Below are 18,061 nucleotides of genomic sequence, written 5' to 3'. Positions count from 1 at the left end.
AACCATACCTGTGGTTGAAGCCGCAATGGCTTGGTATATGAGATTCCCAAGAGGAGATCTTCTTGAAGGACGCGTCTTCTGCTTTGGAGGCCTTAGAGGAGCTGGAAAGTAAAGAGGAGTATTTGGGTGATCGAGGAAGGAAGACGAGAACAGATACTATCTCCACACTGCATTTCAGGAAACGTGAAGGAGTGATCGAGAAGTTAAAATAGGTTCCCTTAAATTAAATTAATTTCATTTTTGGCAGCTCCATTTAAATATTCTACTTTGTAACATTGTAATACAGCTCATACTTCATATAAGACATGTAATCTACAGGGATTATTTAGTCCTGAGTGGAAGGAATTAAAAAGAAAAAAAACTCATCCCTGCGACTAGTTCTTGAGCTCTTTCTTTAGAGAGAGAGAGAGAGAGAGAGAGAGAGAGAGAGAGAGAGAGAGAGAGAGAGAGAGAGAGAGAGAGAGAGAGAGAGAGAGAGAGAAATCTTTAAAGAAAACGTTATCGATAATACTTTCTGAGGCAGTCATGCCCCTTTTTCGATTTAGAGTCTACAATATATAAAACATTTTGCAAGCTTTATTTGTATTGGAAGGAGTCTCACATTTTAGTTACACAGCCCAAAAAATGTTCCTTTTTTACTCTACTTATTCTTAACATTATTAGGAAAAAGTAGAGTAGACAGAAAGCAATTTTTGGGTCTTGTAAATGAAATATGTAAATCCTTCCAACACAGATAAAGAAAGTTCGCGCAATGTTTCATGCTCTGCATACTATAAAGCGAAGAAAACAAATATGAATCAGGCAATGAATAAATGAACTGAGCAATGCTGCCATAGGGTGGCGCAGGTCACATCGTCTAGCACCATCCCCCATTCCCCCACGCCCGCTCCCTCCTCTCGTACTTCTTCCACTTACTCCCCCAACACCGCAGGCCTATCTGACTCACTGATTCCAGAGGCGTGAATCTGGTCGCTTTCTATCTGATAATTTATACGAGATATAAGTGCTGGAAAATTTCTAATAATTTAGGCAGAGAAAATAAAGTCTTTTAGTATACCGTACTCTTACTGAAAGTAAATTAAAAATTTTAATGGTTTAGGGAGAAAGATGATGCTCCCTGTTTGTGTAACAAAGCCTCAACCTAAGCATGAAGGGTTTGAAATGAGGAACGCTCTTGAATTTTTCGGCACTAATATGGATTAATGAATGACCGAGTGTTTTCAACTTATGTAAGAAGTAAGAAGTAAGAATATCAACGAGTAACAGATAAAGTTGGATGCAGATTTTTAAAGGTTTTATAAAAAAAAAATTGTCCAAAGCAAGATTTAACCAAATAAACATGCAGTCAAGCTAACCTTTTGGTAGAACCATAAAGAAAATTCTTCCAAAGACCTGTTTCATTCAGTCTGAATTCGATTACGCAAATCCTGAAAGACATCTATGCTTGCAGAAGATGCGTTTCGGGGGGAGATCTTTGCAGTTGGGAATACAAGTAAAAATTCATTATTCCAATTACCAAAAATAACCTCGCAGCACGCAGTTTCGGTACTGAGCACAAAGGCCACGAACAGACCGACCGGCGTAGTAAGGTACAAGATTCTGTTTTCAGAATCAAAAATACTGAAAATGGCCTGAAAGTATAGCCTCACAGTTATGTGTCTTTTTCCAAAACTTAATCAAATCAATTTGACTGATAGAGGGAATTCCGAAGGAGATCTTTGGTCTCTGGTGTAGCCATCGGCAGTCTGTTGCTTCCCTAAGAAGCCCAAAGGTCTTATTTTATACAGCGACCTATCCACATTAACAAAAAGCGGATTATTTCTGCGAATTTAAATCTACCTTCTGTAAAATAAGTTCCGCGCAATTTAAGCTGCATTAAGTAGCAAGACTTATCCCTCAACATGACGGAGTCTATGACAGCTTACAATGATACTTTCTAATTTGATTAAAGGGACGTGTTATCCTGCACTGACAGCATCTCCACTTGTCAGCGAAAGTGTAAACAAATCAAAAAAATATATTTTGAGTTTTAACTAACAAATCCTTAAACTTCGCAATTTGCACGTTCGATGGAAATAGGAGTAACTTAAAGTTATGTCAGTCTTCCATGAATTTTTGAAAAAACATGGGCATTCAGAGGTCAAGACAATTGGTTCTGTTTATCCAACTCCTATAACAATTAAAAATTACTAAAAGTAACTTATTCTACGATCCCAGACAATAAAAAAATAGCGTTTTTCAAAAGATTCAGACTTACTTAAAACCTAAACAGAGTACGAAAGTAGTTAGTCTTAACTTCGATAAATAATTAGTTAAAATCAAAACTGACCTTTTGGAGGCACCATTATGAAAACCTCCTGAAAATTTTTTCTGTCTTTTTTTTCAAAATGAGCCTCTGAGTAGGCCACACCTTCTAGATTTGATGTTCACTACGTTGTAGACAACGAGAATCTGAGACCCAGATGAATTCAGAATGTAAACGAAGGGTGACACCTGGAAAAGGAGCAGGAAAACACCTGGACGTACATTGGCTCTCGAGATGAGATCAAAAGACACCGACTAACCGGACTTTTAGAAGGTGCCAGTCCAAATGGACGCCGATTCCAAAGAGGGATTTGGCATTTCGGGTCAAAGACACTGTCGGCCTCTTTAATCGTGAGCAATTATACCTGCATGAAAATGACCACAAAGCCCTAGGATTTGCTCCTTTTTCCATACCGTTTGGGAGCCTACGATATATATATATATATATATATATATATATATATATATATATATATATATATATATATATATATATATATATATATATATATATATATATATATATATATGTGTGTGTGTGTGTGTGTGTGTATAAAGAGAGAGAGAAAGAGAGGGTGCTATGGGTTTATATATTATTCTTAAATACTGATCGTAACAACTGAGGGAAACACAGGAGGCCATTTCATTAATATATAATATTTATAAGGCGATGTGAGACATTTCTTTATTGATTAAATGAAAATAACCTGCAATCGAGGGTCTGGTAAAAAGCTGAGGAATGTAGGCGTTTGATAAGAGGTCATTTAAGGCCAAAGTTGATGTTTACCCAGTTGCTAGATATTACTGAAAAAAATTTTCAGTGTTCTTTAAGTCATTATGACTAATTTTCGGTGTTATTAAAGTGACTTTGATTAAAACTTTCAATGGTTAAGATTTGCCTACATCTTAACGACAGAAATTAGTAGCACGAAAAGGTGGCCTTAGATGGAGAAAAACGCAAATGATAAAACTAACCTCTCGGGGGCACCATCATGAAAACTCTCCTGAAGAGGGACTTTATCAGAGAGGGATTTCTGAGTGCATCCAGCAGTCACAAACAGAAGCTAACCGTTAACTGTTCTACAGAGAGGGTGTGGCTCTCCAGTATCCCATTTTGAGCGCAGGAAATACAATGGGACTATCATCTGAGTAAAAATACGTTATAAACAATGCCCAGCGCTGAAGTCAAAGGAAGCCGACCGACGGCAAATTTTGACTGCAAAGGCGCCGACGCCTGAAAGGGATTTGACCTTTTAACTATAAATCTCCCTGCGGTTGCTGCAGTAAAGAGTAGTGACAGCTAAATAAACTTGGGCACAAAGCCATAAAACTCACTCCTAATTGCATCCAGCTGTGATATTTACAAAGTACAGTTTCACGAAGTGTTTGAAAACAAAACTTGATATCAAATTTTCTGCAAAGTTACCTTGTGAGCGGCGAAAAGGAAAACAGAAAGTACATCTAAGTCAGTCAGGTCTTCTAGGGTCAATGTTCCCTTCACTACAGACAGAAATTCTGAGACGCTTTGCCTAGGTTCGGAGAGTAAAAGAGGGGAATGCTGCTTACCCGTGAGAACCTGTGTTTCTGAGCCGAGATCGGTGGCCTAGGACCGTTAACATCCCACTGCGGAAGGGTACCAGTACAAAGGACGCCGATATCTAGGGGGATTTGACGTGTCAAATCCAAATTACTTTGCGGTATTCTTGATCAAGAGTTTTTCGCTAAATGAGCACTGGTGTAAAACCATAAAACTTGCCTGACCCTTCTGTAAACAGAATCGAACTTTCCAGAAAGCTGGGTTTACTGCAGGAAAAGATATTATGAGAACGCCTTGTATACCGGCTTTTTATTTGAGTCGTATATGCGTTTCTTTTAAAAGCTCACAATAATTTCTTCAAGAATGGCTAAGCTGTGCTCGTGCTTGTGATACTAATTTGATATTCTCCTTGAAGCGTGAAACGGGATAGCGTTTTCAGTCATTCCTAAACAAGGTTATTTGAGATGAAAGATCTGCTTTCCGTAACGTAAGCGTTATTCAGGGAAAATTATAATATCACCGAATTTTAAATAAGAGGACTGTAAAATTTTCGTTGGTGATTCAAGCTAACCTGGGAGACCTTAAATAACAGAGGAGGCCTTAAAGTCTAAAACCGAATACAAATTAAAAATATTACATTATGAATGGCAGTGAACATCATCCTTTATTCTAAATGCAGCTGTGCTTTTAAAACTAAAGGAAACTTCATGGAAATCTGGTTCATTTATCAGTTTCATTACAAATATGAAGAAACTCAATATGTAATAAATCCTGAGATTTTTAGAATCTGAAATTCATCCAGATTTTGATATCGATGTTCATAATTCACCAAATTAACGAGACAGATATGTAAATATGGTTCCAAAGTGAACAAAATAAAAAATCGAAATGTTACAGATGAAGCAATTCAAGAAAGGAGAGAAGACCGTTTAATTTGCCTGTAACTTCTTTCCGCCAACACAAGTACTGGGCATTCAAGGAAGCACGAGACTCTGGGTTTATCTGCACACTATATAGGCCAACTTCCATTAATTTAAAAAGAATGGTATTCTTCCTTACAAGGTTTATGTCATCATTCAAAAACACCAACGACAACAGAGAAGACAGCATGAGGCGAGTAAGACTGATTGCTAAGACCATGATGGAGCTTGAATACAACTAAACATGGCTTTCAAGTACTGCAGATTCGCCTGAATTATAATAATACAAGAGGAAAATGCCAACAGAATGTCTTACTTAGATTAAATGACTAATTATGAACACTAACCTTTTGGGGGTACCATTATGGAAATATTCTGGAAAACGGATTTCTGCCAAAAGCTGAGATTCGAGGTACACCAAGCTTCCAAGACCTATGTTGCCTCCACTATGGACAGTGACTCTATAAGACAAGATGTCTTCTGTTCTGGAAAACGGGCACTGACTTGAGATCACCGCAGGTCAAAGAGAGCCGACTGACCGGAAATTGACTCCTGATCACAGGGTGCCGACACCAAAAGGGATTTGAGCCTTCACGTCAAAATTTACCTGAGGTTTCTTCAATAAAGAACATTAACGACCAAATGAACTTAGAAACGACATCATGAAAATGCTCCATTCCTGACGCCTTGGGATCTGCGTTCTTTACAGAGTGCACTTAAGAAGATATTAAAACAAGAATGAAAATAGGGTTTTTAAGCTCAGTTCCAATTAAAATGCTTGTTCACTGACTCTATCCAAATAAAATGCTTGTTCACTGACTCTATCCAATTAAAATGCTTGTTCACTTACTCTATCCAATTAAAATGCTTGTTCACTGACTCTATCCAATTAAAATGCTTGTTCACTGACTCTATCCAATTAAAATGCTTGTTCAATGACTCTAGAGAATTTAATTGCTGACAGCAAGCTGAAATAAATGTGAAGAAAGCTAATGAAATTTTCATATGCGCACACGATGCTTTGAAAGTTTTATGTAAAAAATGGATCCCAATTTCTTCGACTAAAATTTTTTTTGTCCAAAATATTACACATGCCGTACACTGGAAACTTCCTCGATACACCTTTATTTCAAGTCCAAAAATTGCCGCTTGATTAGGTAACCATCGTTTAGTGAAAAGGTATTTGTAAAACCTCCATCGCTGATCTTGTATTTTATAGGTCTCCCTAAAAGAAACATTAAAAGCAGGTGTAAGGAAGGGAGACAGAATAGTTGTGTCTGAAATTAATAGAATTAAGTAATATAACCGAATTTTCATCATTCATGTTATTCAGAGCATGATAATGTCAGTGAAAATGTTTTTTCATCGGAATAAAGGATAATTACGGAATTTGCTCTTGGTGGGGCCCCGTATATAAAGTGGAATTACGTTTTTATGCGATATGACATTTAAACTATACAGATTCAAGGATGTATACTGATGAATCTGGACTTTTGGAAAGTTCAGAGGTCGGCTGAGTTTTTTAAAGAGAATGTATCATATAAATGAAGGCAGAATACTAAATAAATAAAACTAATGGATAAAGTTTCACTCAGACTGGACATAAAAAGTGAAAATATACCGGTAAAAATCACTGATCATGTTAGAAAATTAGGGAATATTTCAAAAGATAAAATTTTCACCTAAATCAACTACGCAATTTTCGTCAGGTAAGTATTCTCTCAATGGCTTTAGGGGACTTAATGTTTACAGATACACCTATGAGAAGAGTCAGAAAGTTTAAGATAAAGGCCACCGCTATTTTGTAGGACGGAAGGAAAGTTGGATCTCTCTGGATCGCGAATAAGGTTTCTGCACTGAAAGATCTGTTGGATACCTGATCTTCCTTCCTGAAGGAATTGCTCAGTATTTTGTCTTTGCTGTCGATATTTTTAAGGCAACTGAATCTTTTCCACAAGGATCAGTTATCTAGATCCCTTTTCATGGTTTCTCTCCTCTTTTTGTAAAATTTTTTTTACAGGAGTCATATGGAAACGCCGTATTTTTTGAACTGGTGAACATTGCCACACAAAAGTTATATTCGTTTATGTATATGTTAGATGAATCGCATTTCTCGCCGTTTTTTCTCCTGAAGATTGAGTCAGAATTTCATTTAATGAAATAGCCGTAGATCTCCTCTTGACTAGATCCTTTATATTTCCATCAAAATATCTTGTACGTTGTACTGTCATGCAGAAACGATGTAACATTGATCGATCGACTTCGGAGCGCGAAAGATTTTTATCTGGACGTCTTTGCTGCGGCCAGGTAAAAAATTATGCATAGTTAAGACTGATGATTAAAAAGAAAAGCTTATTTTCCTTTTAGGATGAATTGGAGGATTATTTGCATGATGGAATCTCATTTATTGCTCCATTGAGAAAGTCATAATTACTCCTTAGCGTTTTTCCCTCATCCAATTGTCAGCTGTGTTATGCATCTACGTATGTGTATCATACATTTATGCTTGAATGTGCGTGTAAGATAATATCCGAATAATAATCTTTATTTAGTTTTAACTTTTCCATCATTATCACGATATCTGAAAGCAACAAGCTTGGTTTTATCATGTAGTTAATAGTGTTTTTTTTTTTTATTCCCTGGAACCGGAGTTTGCGCCAGGGACTTACAGGATATTTGGTTATTATCATTATCATATGTTTTTTTTTATGGAGGTCATTATATCGGCCTCCATTCATTGCATCGGTGAGTCTTCTTTTTTTTTTTTGTTTTTGTCTGTTTTAGTATTAATTTTACCAGACAACGCATATTTCTGCCATAACCATTTTTAAACAGATGACTTTGATATTTTCTCGAAATCTCACATATATATATATATATATATATATATATATATATATATATATATATATATATATATATATATATATATATATATATATATGTATATATATATATATATATATGTGTGTGTGTGTGTGTGTATCTACATATATAGAAGAATCGCAGAGGAAACAGACCCGACAAACATCTCAGGATGGAGAGGCAAAGGCATGCATGTCTCTTACAAGATCAAGTTCATTCTGCCAACGTTTCACATCACATGATGCATCTTCAAGGCTGGAAAATTACAAACAATAAATACTTAAAATGTCACTTACACAATGGGCAAAACTTCTTTAAAAATTTAAAACATTTACAAATACAAAAAATTAAAACAAGAACTTGAAAGGAACACCTACCAAGGTCAGAGCTAAAAAGTGACTAAAAAGACAGGGAGAAAATAAACAAACGAAAGAAACCTATAACGAACGTGGAGAGTAAACAAACAGGCAGTTATGCAATAAACAGTTGTGGGGACAACGATTGGGTGTTTAGTGTTGGTACATTAGTTTTTATAAAAAGCGACTCCAACAACATCAACTCGTCGTCCTTTTAAAGAAGTTTTTCCCATTGTATAAGTGACATTTTAAGTATTTATTGCCTGTAATTTTCCAGCATTGAAGATGCATCATGTGATGTGAAACGTTGGCAGAATAAACTTGATCTTGTAAGAGCCATGCATGCCTTTACCTCTCCAACCTGAGAGATATATATATATATATATATATATATATATATATATATATATATATATATATATATATATATATATATATATATATATATATATATATATATGTATATACATAAAATATGCATTTGAACCTTTCCTCTCATATGCAGCCCCTTGGTATGTGATTAAAATAAAAGTTGTTTCATCATGTACAATCTTTTATTAAAAAGAATGTCATTCTTTTTGCGAGAAAAATGGTGCACCATCAACAGCAAATCGGATACCCATACAAAATGTTCTTTATCATCCTGGTCTGTGGAGCCAGATTGCTCAAGGAAGGTCCAGGGGCCACGGAACTGTGATCATCTCTAGGGCTGTGGTCGGCTTCCGCAGTCAACCTGTGAAGAAGAAAACATCATATTTGAGTAGAGTGCTTTCCAAATCCAACCAGTATTTTCATAATCACAATATAACATTTTATAACCCAAAATTAGATTCCATACCACCTGCGTTAGATTCTGCGTAAAGAAAGTTGACCGAAATCAAATCGGAAACTTTATAGAAGAAAATTAGCAAAAATATGCATTGAAAACTTCATAGACAAACTACATAAAAACATACTTTCGAAACAGTACGGATAATATTATAATCTGCAAACATTTGAATGAGTAACAATTTGCATAAATAAAATTTGCAAAAATCTTACATTGGCTGGCCAGTCGCAAGCATTTATTTTGTCATTCCAGTACAGGTCGTGATTGCAAGTGACTTCCCATGCGATGCCTTCAGCCCCACATTCACAGAACATGGAGCAGTGTTCCGGATGGGCAAAATACTCTGGAAACTGCCCTTGTGGATAAGGGCATCTTTGAGAAACTGGGTCAGGGCAAGCAATTAATTGGTTTTCTTTAGCATTGCTCAGGCAGTCACTAGATATGGCCAGGAAGGCGATAACAAAAATTAGGACCTTCATCTGTAGAGAATAGAGAATGGAATGAAAAGTTAACTGACATTATTAATTTGTGAAATTTCGCCCATTAATCTGATCTTCCAATCGATATCCGTTTAAGTACAGCAGTGCGAGTTTCAAAAAATGTTTTGGATTGAATTTACGTGTAGACTAGCTCTGCTTCCTAGACAAAAAAAAAAAAAAAATCTTAGGGTTTAACAGGAAATTTTGAACCTGAGCTCTGTGTTGTTGTCAGTACTGATATAATTCGGTAAACATCGCTAAAGCTGCTGAACAGGTAACAGAGAAGCAACTGAACTATGCAGTTCAGTTGCAGTGATTTATCTGTAACTACTGGCACGTCTCCTTGGTATCAAAATGCAATTCCCAGTACCCAAGCAGATTTCACAATGTTTCAAACTTAGAAACTCACTGTCAAGGGAATCTCAGTCCTTTAATTTCCCGTGGATTAGTTGAAACCCTTTCCCCTTCATCAAAAGTCGGTCACCTTTGCCTTTCAGATAAATTATAATTTCTACAATTAAGAAGCGGTTGCTTCTTCTCTCTTCGAAGAGTGCGTGTCAGGAATCGTTTCTCCTTGTTTAGTCTTTTTCCGTCAAAGACGCAGGGCTTGCAATCACCTAAGAAAAAATTCCATAAACATATTTTACATTACAATAACGAAGAAAATTTTTGCCGCCTTGTCATTTCAGGTTTCCCCTCTATGAAATAACTTCATACAATCGTTTTGCGTTAGATGATCCCAAAATTATTCACTAAATTTTTTACTGTTCTGCGATGCTTCCACAATTTCATTTCGATGGTTCTTCGGTCAAAGTTTTAACAATGATTGTGTATAAGATACAGCAAATACTCTTTAGTTTTCTTTGTTACGCGGGGATGGTCAAAAGATAACTCTCCTAATGTCTGAACGATGCTTTTAATGGCAAGATATATCGTGTCTGAGCCATCGATTGCACGGCAGCTGCTTATACTTTCCAGTTATACTACCCAGAAAACAGAAGACAAACTAAAATGCAGAGCGAATACTATTGATAGCGTAAAATGAGTGTCAGTTTTTTCTCTTTACCTTTGAACTGGATACGTAAGCTAGGTTTCCGAAGCACAACCAGGGTTTCTGAAGGGGGGTGAGGTTGTGGTGGCTTGCCTGAGGGTCAAGACATTTTATACCCTCCAGAACACAGCGGAGGATCGGTGAGAAAAGGCGGAGGTGGTGGTGGTGGTGCTTGTGGCGGGTTTATTGGTGGATAAATGACGTAAGGTAATTGCGTCACTTCTTTCCTTCAGGAAATAACTGAGTTCTTAGAGCAACAAAAAATGTAAACTGAATATCTGTGTTGATCCGTTCTGAGCCCTTCAAGTTTTCTTATCTAGGCTGTAAATTTGAATCCATTTTCATGAGCCGCCAGGGAGTGTTTGGATGATTTTTACCAGTCACCAAAGATTTCAGAGAATAGGTGGGGTAGAAATTCTATTTAAGGATTTCTAATATTCCTCTCGAAAGGCTTTTGTCTTGATACTATGAGCGATGTGCAGTAACTTTCAAAAAATAGTATAGAAATACACCTTGCGTCTATTTTCTCCTTAATAATTTATTTTTTTAGGACAGACCCATCGCCATGGATTCACTGACAGTTAGATGCGACCTTTTACGTATCCAAGTTCGGTACACCAGGCTTCATTTTTTAAAACCTTAGAAACCTTTACCTTTCTCTTGTCCTCAAAATTTACTGACTTATTTAAGAACCGTTTCTTCTTCAAATGAGATCAACCCATCAATGTCATTGTAAGTTTTGATTTATCTATCTAGTTCCAATTCAAAAGAAAAAATAATGAAATATTCGACCAAGTCTTTTACAGGAGCGTACAGTTGGGATCTTTTTGTACAAGAATAAACAGCAACAACAGCAGACTCTGATTTGCCTTCCATTGTATTGCAGATTAATTTCAGTTAATAATCAAAATATATCACCAGGTTGAAGACCACCTGTGATCCTGTAGAGGTAGGTCCAAGGTGTCTGAATAAGTGGCCAAAAGTTCTGAATATTTTAGAAAAAAGCTGATCTTTCGTGTGAACAGACATAAAAAGCGAGTTTTCAACACGATGGTCACCTGTAGAAGTGGAGAATCAGTTGAAAATGGTTCGAGGTTGCTTACAAATTTCCTCATAAATTCATGATTGTAGTTTATATGACTGCATTGCTATTCTTAGCGGTAACTATGCTTTTTCTTTTCCCTAAGCCCATATAGGGAGGATAGGCGTGAAGAAAGGCGTCCGTCCGTAAAACATCTGCCAAACTAATTATGAAATTAGCTGTTTAGTGAGCGTTAGAAACAACTGACTAGGATTAAACTGAGAACAAGAGAAGAAGATAAATCATCCTCTAGCCAGAAAAGCCTGCACATTGTAATAACTGAATGCAATAATCCATTTTTTTTATTGAAGAGTTGCTTTCATAGCCTTTTTAAATTGCGGATCGGTTGCGCCTTATATTTATCTAGAGCTGTTTATCCAGTTCGGTATCACAATCCCTTAGCCCAGACATGACGTCAGAACTGAATTAAAGCTAATCACCTCACAAATACTAGCAGTATTATACTTAAAACAAAGGTTATATCACAGCCCACGTGTTGTGGAGACGTTGTCTGATCTGAGAGGAAGGTGCAATTAACATTTCTTTTTATTTTGTTGCAAGGACGCGTCATCAGCTGGTAGCTTGTGTGAATTATAATGCATCGCTAATCATAAAATTTGACAGTTAATCAAGGTTGAGACGGGTCACTATTTAGTTGGGTGATCACTGAGAAATGCCAGACGCCGTTGGCACATGAGTCCTTTAAACACTTATGAGGAAGAGACAGGGACTATAAATCTCACCCCAAAAACATTTGCTGAAAACCGATATGGCAACACCTTCTGGAGCCACTCCTTCCATAGGGAAAAGGCGTGTAGATGAAAGAATTATATATATATATATATATATATATATATATATATATATATATATATATATATATATATATATATATATATATATATATATATATGTGTGTGTGTGTGTGTGTGTGTGTGTGTGTGTGTGTGTGTGTGTGTGTGTGTGTGTGTGGGTTAGATATAATTGGTCCTATACATGACAGAGAACTCATAAGGGAATAACAATGCTGGAATAACAATGGTCAGTACACAAGCGGTGAACAAAACCTTTTGAATCTGGAAGCAGGAAGAACATTGTGGGTTGCAGCAAGAAAGGTGGTTCGCGAATCAAGAGAGAACGAGACAGCTATTTGATAAGTTGCCGACTTAAGTAATGAGGGAAAAATGAAATGATAAGTTGCCGACTTAAGTAATGAGGGAAAAATGAAATCGGGGAAAGAACTATAATCGCAGATCACCAGAAGTAACTGTAAATAGAAATATTTGGTGATAGTTAAGAGAAGCTGCAAGCCAGAGAAAGTTGGAAAGTCCTTGTAGAATGAGAAAATTGAAAAGTGGGCTTGAAATTATAGTGCCAAGTTCCTGAGTACTCTTTTCCATCATGGTTAGCCCTATGATGATACTAGAATGATGGTGATAATAATAATAATATAATAATAATGATGATGATGATAATGGTAGTCACGATGACAATGATAATGAAATTGGTTATGAAACTTACAATGGCGAGACAACGTAATACATATGAAAAGAGTCCAGAGGTCCACGTCAAGGCAACTACACCTTACCTTACTAGTATAAACTAGTTTAATCTAAACCAGTCAGCCACATAATGATAATGAAGATAATGACAATGATGATAAACTGGAAATGAAGGTGGTTATAATGATAGTGACAACAGTTATGACTAAAATTATATTGATTGTGATATTGACAATGACAATGCCAATGACGTTTATAATGACATTAGTGATACTGGTGGAGATATCAATGATGATGAAAGTGACCAAGGTTATAATGACAATGATTATAACAGTGACAATGCTAGTGAGTGACAATGATCATCGTAAATATAATGAATTTTTAAGTGTCAGTGATAACATTGAAGAAAATAAGGACAATAATATTCGTGTTTATGGAAACGTCGATAATGATGAAAATGGTGATCACGACAAGGGTAATGATGGTGAAACTGATGATAATAATGACTGTTTCGTATATGATGACAATGTCGATAAGTGCCAGCAATCACGGAAATAATGGCAAATGAAAATTATGATAACAGCAATAGAGAAAATGTTGATAATGAATATAATGAGAACGACGGTGATATTTGCAATGACAAAGATATCATTTCATTGTAATGATACAGGCTCCCGACGTTACATATTTCAAAGTCCCAACAGAGCCCAGAGAAGGGTCTAAACTCCTTGGTCTAACCTCCCTGTATCTATGGGCCCAACGAAGGTGGCGCGGTTCCGTCCTACCTGCCTGCTGACTCACAGTCACAGGCAAGGGTGGCGCGATCATGTGACTGATAGCAGGCGGCGGGGGGAAAACGGCTGCCCATGTAGGAGTTCTGCTTTAGGTACGATATTTTTGTGGTCACAATGAGGCCTGGATAGCTACCGGAGGAAGAAGAGGGTAAGCGAGGGAGTTTAATAATATGATGACTGGAAGCCAGAAATATGGAAGAGTAAGGAAGTTTTTACGTTTAATGACAAGAAAAAAACAAAGTGACTGACTTACTTCGTGTATTTTGTTAAATAAATGTCACAGATGGTAGCAGGATCTCGGCTGATAGAGTGACTAAAATGATGAAGAACGTAGAGGTATGGCGAAAATGTGGTAAAACAGTACCAAAGGCGAATAAGTCAATCAATATATATATATATATATATATATATATATATATATATATATATATATATATATATATATATATATATATATATATATATATATATATATATATATATATATATATATATATATATATATATATATATATATATATATATATATATATATTATATATATATATATATATATAGGTTCATTGACTCAGATTTTCTTAGCGTGATCTCAAAACCGCCTAGAAATGGTAAGTATGCGTCCCTCCCATCTCTGCTGAGCAGTACTGAGCAGTTTAGATGATCGAATGGTTAAACAGGATATTCAGATTTTATGAAATTTTCAGCCCCTTTTCATTCTGATAGCATATCCTAAGCTACAACACAAGTTTATGATGTGTAGGCCTATATATATATATATATATATATATATATATATATATATATATATATATATATATATATATATATATATATATATATATATATATATATATATATGTATGTATGTATGTATAATATACATATATATATACACACACATATATACAGAAACTGTTTATTTTACGAAATATAAGCTTTTAAGCCAAGCACTGGAGCACTTTCGGAAATTCAGCACTCAAAACAGTGACAAGAGGGAGTTTGAGTGGTTGGATAGCAAAATAAAGAGATCTGGAAAATAAGGGAGATAAAATATAAGGACCCAAAGTTAGAACTGGGGAGAAAACCCCACAATTGCGCCTAGAAATGACGGTTAGAGGTGTCGGACAGCAAGAACGAAGAAAAGAAGCGGGAATGGATATAGACATAAAAGGCTAAAGAGTGGGTGCAGCTTGAGGCCAAATGGACGCTGTCAACATCTTTTAGTAATGTCTACAGTGCAACTTGTGAGGTGCACTGACGGCGCTACCTCCCAACGGTGATGTACACATACACATACATATATATATATATATACATATATATGTGTATGTATATATAATGTATGTATGTATGTAAGTATGTATACATCACCGTTGGGAGGTAGCGCCGTCATTGCACCTCACAAGGTGCACTGTAGACATTACTAAAAGATGTTGACAGCGTCCATTTGGCCTCTAGCTGCACCCACTCTTTAGCCTTTTATGTCTATATCCATTCCCGCTTCCTTTCTTCGTTCTTGCTGTCCGGCACCTCTAACCGTCATTTCTAGGCGCAACTGTGGGGTCTTCTCCCAAGTTCTAACTTTGGGTCCTTGTATTTTATCGCCGTTATTTTCCAGATCTCTTTATTTTGCTATCCAACCACTCAAACTCCCTCTTGTCACTGTTTTGAGTGCTGAATTTCCGAAAGTGCTCCAGTGCTTGGCTTAAAAGCTTATATTTCGTAAAGTAAACAGTTTATGTATGTATATATATATATATATATATATATATATATATATATATATATATATATATATATATATATATATATATATATATATATATATATATATATATATATATATATATATATATATATATATATATATATATATATATATCATAAATATTTGTTCATAAACTTTTGTTGTGCTATCAGAATCAAAAGGTTCCAAGCTGTAGGGCTGGGAATTTCATAAAATCTGAATATCCTGTTTAACTATTCGATCATCTAAACTGCTCAGCACTGCTCAGCAGAGATGGGAGGGACGCATACTTACCATTTCTAGGTGGTTTTGAGATCACGCTAAGAAAATCTGAGTCAATGAACCTACGATAAGCAAGTGGTTAGATCCTTCAGTTTACTTGAAGCTCGTTAGTACTTTCATTCTGAAATGCTCACTTGATTTTTATGTGAAGTTTGGTCGTATAAGAAATGCGAAAGTTACATCAATTCTGGAACCATTGCTTCAAATTTCGTTGTTCTTAAAGTAATCGATTCTATTGTGTAGTAGTTTGCTATCCCTGCAATTGCGTGTGCGCGTGTGTGTGTGAGAGAGAGAGGGAGAGAGAAATCTGTCGAAGTGAGCGAATAATTACCATGAATAGAGGAAAACGTACTTGTGTATACCTGCTATACCACATACTTTATATATAAGAAAAGTACCAAATCTTTCGTTGACACAAGGCAGAAAGGCATATTTTCTGGTTAAGGGCATAAAGAATTGATCATCATAATGTGCAGGTAATCAAACTTATGATAAATATAAAAGCGACGATAAATTTAAAGAATAATCATTGTGTTTAATCAAAGAAACATACGATTAAACTTTCCTTTCCTTATAAACTTCCACGAGGCATGAATTGAGACCTTGTACCCAGTCCAACATCCAAATTCTTTGGATATTGTACCCAGTCAAGGTCACCACTTCCTTAGTCCGTCCAGTGGTTGCTACCCAGTACACTCCAGTCGCTGAGGGTGACTGTGGGATTAGTGTATTTTCGCCGTTTTATCCTCATACATTAAGAAGACGCACGCAACCTATCTGGCAAGTTCGTTGCGTTACTGTATGCCGGAAAATTTTTACAATAATACGACGTGGGTTGTTTTTGTTTATCAGAGAGATGACGTTGAAAATATTGCATCCATAGCTAATCATAACGCCACTACTACCGGACTTTCTTTTAATGTAATTTACGTATAATCAGAAGGGTATGCTGTAGATTAACCAAATAAGGATAAAACAGGAGCTGGTTTTCCCGTGGGTACATATTCGATGTGTTAACTCAGGTTATTAGGCTACGGTTCCTGAATGAAAAATCTCTTAAAATCGTTAATGCGTGGCGTACCTCGACAAACCGTCCAGGAAAATCTTTTAAAATCCAAATCTGACGCTAGGGAACAATATCCTACCCGTAAAGTGACTGACCAAGTAAAATGCTGCTTTGAATGTCAGAATAAGATAAGTTACCTACGTTTTCCTCGGTATTAGTCTCATTTATTATGATAATCTAACGCAGTCACTGAAAATTCAATAAATATCGGGATGACGGCAGAAGGATACCATTTGGGGAGAGAGGTGCGGGGGTGTAGACCTCACCTGTTATGTTAGTTTAGGTTAGGTCAGGTTCCGAAAAGCAATATTAGTATTAATATTAGTAATATTAGTCCATTAAGCAAACTGCAGTAGGCCCCAGGATTTTACCCCTGACCCCGCCTCTTTTCTTAATACATCTTACAAGGGTTGATCAGGTAAACTAGTTTCCTTTGTGTGTTTTCTCTATCTGTAGAGGTCAGTAATGATATTTTAGATTGACATTCCATAGTTGTAACGTAGATTATCCCATCAATGTACCTGACAGCTGATGAAATGAAAATGATAAAACGCAGATTGCAGAACATCAAAATGAAGTGCATCATCCACTGTGTCCTAGTTGTCGTGAGGCCATGGAGTCTATTTGAAGCTAGTCATCCAGTAGGAATTGAATGGCTGGTGTCAAATCCAGGTAGTGGAATTGCATTCAACCTGAACTTTTCCTATCGATGACTATGCCCAAGAAAAATACTTCCAACCTTTAACATCCGTAAGTTTTAAAGTCATGCACGCGCCAATAGCTAAAATATGTATAAAAGTGAAAAGCCTTAGGCTCTCGTCCATTTTTGCAATTTTGACTGTCAAAATAAATACAGTATTGTAAAATTTCTGACTGTATAAAACACACACTACAAGGGTAAAATTTATAACTCAAAGGCAGTCCATGGTTTGGTGATTTTTTTTTAATTAATGAAGAAAAAATATTTCAAAGAAATTGATTTGTTCAGCATGAAGCGAAAACTTCAACGGAATGGCTGTTAGTTTTTTTTTTTTTTACCCGTTAGTCGATTCTTTTATTTGTAGTAATATAATTTCTCTTATAAAAATAATTTAGGTTTTTTATTTCAAAAATAGTGAACACCCGTATTTTGTGCTGAGCTAAAAGAATAAAACTAAAGGTGTATAGGTCGCTCGCTAGACCGTTAGAGGAAAAACGCTAAGAAAATCCCTTCCTGCGGGTTTGACTGAAGTGAATTAAGGCGACCGA

At 36.0% G+C, this 18,061-nt stretch overlaps 1 long non-coding RNA gene across 1 annotated transcript; it reads right to left on the bottom strand.

Moving 5' to 3' along the window:
- Positions 1–8,514: 8,514 nt before the first annotated feature.
- Positions 8,515–10,508, bottom strand: LOC136839152 (uncharacterized). Its single transcript, XR_010853220.1, has 3 exons — positions 10,357–10,508; positions 9,024–9,290; positions 8,515–8,715 (listed from the first exon to the last, which is right to left on the bottom strand). It is a non-coding gene; the product is annotated as an uncharacterized lncRNA (long non-coding RNA).
- Positions 10,509–18,061: the final 7,553 nt, after the last annotated feature.

The sequence above is a fragment of the Macrobrachium rosenbergii genome, chromosome 6 (assembly GCF_040412425.1).
Source record: "Macrobrachium rosenbergii isolate ZJJX-2024 chromosome 6, ASM4041242v1, whole genome shotgun sequence".
Lineage (NCBI taxonomy): Eukaryota > Metazoa > Arthropoda > Malacostraca > Decapoda > Palaemonidae > Macrobrachium > Macrobrachium rosenbergii.
Note: the sequence above shows the minus strand (reverse complement) of the source record. Positions and strands in the feature narration are given on the sequence as shown.